At 37.4% G+C, this 5,099-nt stretch overlaps 1 pseudogene; it reads left to right on the forward strand.

Annotated features, from left to right (window-relative positions):
- Positions 1-1,428: 1,428 nt before the first annotated feature.
- On the forward strand, positions 1,429-3,362 carry LOC125189444 (SUPPRESSOR OF GAMMA RESPONSE 1-like; annotated as a pseudogene).
- The last annotated feature ends 1,737 nt before the right edge of the window (positions 3,363-5,099 follow it).

The following is a 5,099-nucleotide window of genomic DNA, read 5'->3' on the forward strand; positions in this document are numbered from 1 at the left end:
AATGATGATTTCTAGTCATACTATAAAGGATACGATTCACTTCTTCTTTGAAAGAGCTTCGAGTGAGTATCTCGCACGCCTCAATCGAAGTTCGGTAGAGGAAGTTAAAACAAAGACTGCGCTATCTATAGAGTTTCACTCAACCCGAGTGACACTCGGGCGAGTGGGTTTTGTACCACATTTTACTCGACCCAAATCACCATAACTATTACAAAAAAACATTCCTTTAGTATGTTATGATGTTATAGATTTTATTGTGTGGTGTGTTTCGTGTGCTATTTATGCAACGATATATTTCAAATCCGACATGCGATTAGAAGATTCGTAGGTTTAATGAATTGATGAATATTTGTAGGAGCCAAGATGGATAGAAGCAATGCTCATTACTTCTTTAGAATTGCCAACGCATACGGTAGTGGCTGAAGGAAGCGTTGTAGAGTTGAGGATCAAGAAAACGCACACGTACCTTGGCACAAGACTGGCAAAACCAAGTCGGTGAGGGTAAATGAGATCCACAAAGGTTTTCAGAAAATCATGGTTCTTTGAGGGACGTCGAAGAGGGGCTGCAAGACCGGGAAGTGAAATTGGGTAATGCATCAGTACCATCTCGGAAGCGACAAGGACTAGAAAAAGAGAGAATGCGTGGTCTCGAAAATCTTTTATCAGCTCGAGAAGGAGAGTGACACGATCAGAAGCCTTACTTTGGTGAAGGAAGAGTCAGATGTAAAGACGGTTCTTGTGATCCCGATAATGCCGAAGACGACCACTTCTGACCCTCCTCGTCAAGATGGAACTCCGTATTTGGATTGTAACTCGGACAATTATTTCTTTCAGTCTCCACTTGAGGTTGGAAATTTTTTTATAAATTGACAATATGAAATTGGAATTAGAGCTATCATAACAATACTTGGATTTAGAAATGAATTACAATTACAAATCGTCTAGTTCCACAATTTGAAATCAATATCAAAAGCAGATCATTGGAATTGCACTTAGTTATAAGATCAGATATCTTCACACACATACCAATAGAACATACACAACAAGCACACAGAGTATGCGCATTTTTAAATGACAAACACACACACACACACACACACACACACACACACACACACTATGCAGACACACATACACACGCTACACAGAATGAGTACACATACATATACACTTCACACACAACATGCACACTCATTGCACACACAAACACACACTATATTACATGTCAATCGTGAAAATCTCAATAGAATACATCCATATTGTTGATTTGTAATATTTCTACACATCGACAAAGTTGGCCACTCACTATTGCATTAATAATATATGATGATTTTACTCATTTATCCACACGTGTATATTGTTTAATTCACCATGGAACTGAGCATCTCAACGAATCATATCACACTTCCTATAGTTCCCGGTTAGAAGATGACGACTTCACCACTTGCTTGGCTGGAAAACACTGAAGCTGATGACTTCAGTAGGCTGGGCACCCTATCATGCAACGAGATAATCGTGTCTAAAGATGCATCTGGTGACATAAACTTCGTGCACAACAGAGACACCACTGAATGCAGTGGAATAGGCGAGCTTGAGAACTTAGAGCTTGATATTGTGCTAGATTTCAACGTAAGCACATCCTCTTCTTCTACTAACCTGTAACATCACGTCTTTTATCTCGCAATTCGTTGGTTTTGTATGTCCTTTCTTATCCCTCAGTTATAAGAGTTACTGTTTTCCTCCCTAGACAGCGTGTTTGATATGTTTAGCCTATTATAGTAGGACTCGAGACGTTCTATTTTTAACCTCTTGTGGCCATCTAGTACAAGCAATAAGATTTTAACTATATGCTAGAGTTGATCGCAAAGACAGAGTACGAGCGTGAGCCTAATGAGAAGAAGATTTGAGGTTTTTTGAACTTTCAATGCTATCAGCTGTGGTGACTTCTTTAGTTACTAAACTATGTATGTATAAATGTCTAACAATGTTGTTTTAATGCAGTCCTTCTGTAAGAATAATGGATTATCTGCCCCAACTTTTTCTATGTATTTGTAATAATATTGGCTTTTGTCTTGTGGAGTACAAATTGTTGGTTTGTTATGGTTGACTATGATCTTTGATAAAGACTTACTTCAGTCTCCGGCAAAAAGCTCGTTGATGGCTAAGAGAAATGACAACCGCGACACCCCAAAAACGCATATGCAAAACAAGCCAACATGGTTTTTCTTCTACTTTAATCATTGCTACTAAAAGGCAATGAAAATCTTAAACTGCTGTAGGAGATGGTGACATGGATTGAGCTTCATCTTCGGATGTGACTGTGAGTGTACATTGTAGAGTTTGATGACTTGATCTTTCAGATGTCACACAAATGGTCGGGCTTTCCTTAAGGTGTGAAATTTGATCCATTTGATGCGGAGCTGCTGCTAAATCATTTGGCTACAAAACGAGGCATGGGAAAATCAAAGCCCTACTTATTCATCGATGAGTTCATCCCAACGTTGGAAGGCGAAGGGGAATAGGTTACACTCATCTGAAACATCTTCATGGTGTGTTCAGTTAGGCCTATTACCTCATTTGATAATGTGATAAATTCAAGTCTGGGAAGAATATAATGCATTGCTCCTCGTTTCTTTAGACGCCGTCAATAACGAGAAAACAATAATGTAACTTGACTTAGAATATGGAAAACCATCCTCATTCCTTTTTGTTGAAAACATTGAGAGTATTAGATGATTCAAATGATTTTTTGTGGCTTTAGTGTGTTATAATGTCATAGATTTATGGTGTAGTGTGTTTCGTGTGCTATTCGTGCAACGATACATTTGCATTCCGACATGCGTTTAGAAAATTCATAGGTTTGTTGAATTGTTGGATGTTTGCAGAAACCAAGATGGATTGGAAACAATGCTCATTACTTCTATAGAACTACCAACGCATATGTTAGTGGTAGAAGGAAGCATCGTAGAGTTGGGGATCAAGATTGCACACATGTGCGTTGACATAATACTGGCAAAACCAAGCCAGTGGTGCAAAATGGGATCCATATAGATTTTAGGAAATTCATGCTTCTTTACGAGACGTCAAAGAGGGGATGCAAGACCGAGAAGTGCAATTGGGTGATGCATCAGTACCATCTTGGGAGTGGCATGGAAGAGAAAGATGGAGGATACATGGTCTCGAAGATCTTTCATCAACCCGAGAAGGAGAGTGACACGATTGGAAGCCTTAGTCTGCTGAAGGAAGAGTCGGATGTAAAGACAGTTCATGTGATCCTGATGACGCCGAAGACGACCACTTCTGATCCTCCTTGTTAGGACAGAACTCCGTATTCGGATTTCCACTCGGACAATTATTTGTGAATATATTTTGAATGAAAGATAATCAAAACTAGTCAGTTCTATGCCTTAAAGTCTTGCAAAATCCGTGTTTATCATAATAAAACAATACAGGTAAATCACCGTGTCCAAAAAAATGACCCGACTTAATTGGGACGGAGGAAGTACTCCCTCCGTCCCACAATAAGAATCATATTTTTGTCATTTTCGTCCGTCCTACAATAAGAGTCATATTTCACTTTTACCATAAATGGTAAGTAGACACCACATTCCACCAACTTATTCTCCTTAATTTTATTATAAAACTAATATATATGTGAGTTCCATATTCCATTAACTTATTCATCTGACTTTTTCTTTACATTCCTAAAAATTAGCATCTAAACTAAATAGAACTCCTATTATAAAACAAAGTGAATATCATTTTATATTTACTTTATTATTACTTTCATTTTATTCCACGCTACCAAAAAGGGCATTACATTTTTACGGTTACCGTAGTTTGTAAAAATGTGAATATAGATTTTCTTTTAAAAACTTTTAAAATATATTTTTCGTAGTTCGGAAAAATGGTCAATTTTAGATGACCACTCATAAGTCATAGTAATATCGATTTTTGCCTCAAGTACCAATATACAAAGGGAAATAAATCCTCATTGGCGGCTGCAAAGTAGGCTCACACATACAAAGACATGTATAGTAAAAAGAGAAATGAGTGGTGCTATTTAGTAGTAAAATATTAAATTCACCAATACAATATATTTTACGATTAGAGCACTCCCAATGGCGTCGGCGAAAACTCGGCGATTTTTCGCCGAAAATCGCCGAGTTTTCGCCGACCAATGAAAGGAATTCGGCGAAAAATCGGCGATTTTTCTCCCGATTTAACGCCATCCGGCGATTCATCGCCGAAAAATCGCCGAATCATCGCCGCCCACTGTGGGCGCGATTCGGCGATAATTCGGCGTTTTTTTTTTTTTTTTTTTTAAACGGCTAAATTTGTTAAATCCACCACTATAAATACTTCCTCTTCCTCCTCCATTCATCACACACAATTCTCTCAATTTTTCAATCTCTTTCTCAATCTTCAATCTTCAAAATTATGAGCTCTAGTAGGAAAAATTCTCGAAAAAGTAAGGGTAAGGGCAAAGAGTCGAGTTCGCAACTTCCCAACACTGATGAAGCAAATGAGCAGTGGATGAGCTCGTTGTTGTCGATGGGTTCATTATAAATCTATTTATTAAACACATTTGTAGGGAAAATTAAATAATATTAAAAATGATGATGTAAAAATGAAATGTTGAGTTAGGGAGAAATAAGGGAGAAATAAGGGAGAAACCATTGGAGCAGTTGGCTAAAAGTTGGCTAAAAACTGGGGATAAATTATGGTGCTGATGTGGCGCTGATGTGGCAGAAATAAGGGAGAAATAAGGGAGTTTTAAGGGAACCCATTGGGAGTGCTCTTACCATATGTTTATTGGAGAAGAAAATTATCATCTCTCTATGATTATCTTTATTTGAGTATTTAGTAAAATCATTAGTTTAGTATTTTTAAATAAAATGTACTAATACTCTTTTATATTAATAAAATTAAGGGAATTAGTCGCCCTAGGAATTATCAAATAAAATACATAAAAACATATTCAAGCATGCTTTGAATTAAATGATGAAAAATGAGCTCGTTATAAAGTTTCAAAGAGGGCGTGATCAAATTAATGGGGGGCAAAGATTGGCGTGTCAGATTTACAATCGTTGTTGGTT

This window comes from Salvia hispanica, chromosome 5, assembly GCF_029641045.1.
Source record: "Salvia hispanica isolate PSC_SH4W2 chromosome 5, Shi_PSC_v1, whole genome shotgun sequence".
NCBI classification, from domain to species: domain Eukaryota; kingdom Viridiplantae; phylum Streptophyta; class Magnoliopsida; order Lamiales; family Lamiaceae; genus Salvia; species Salvia hispanica.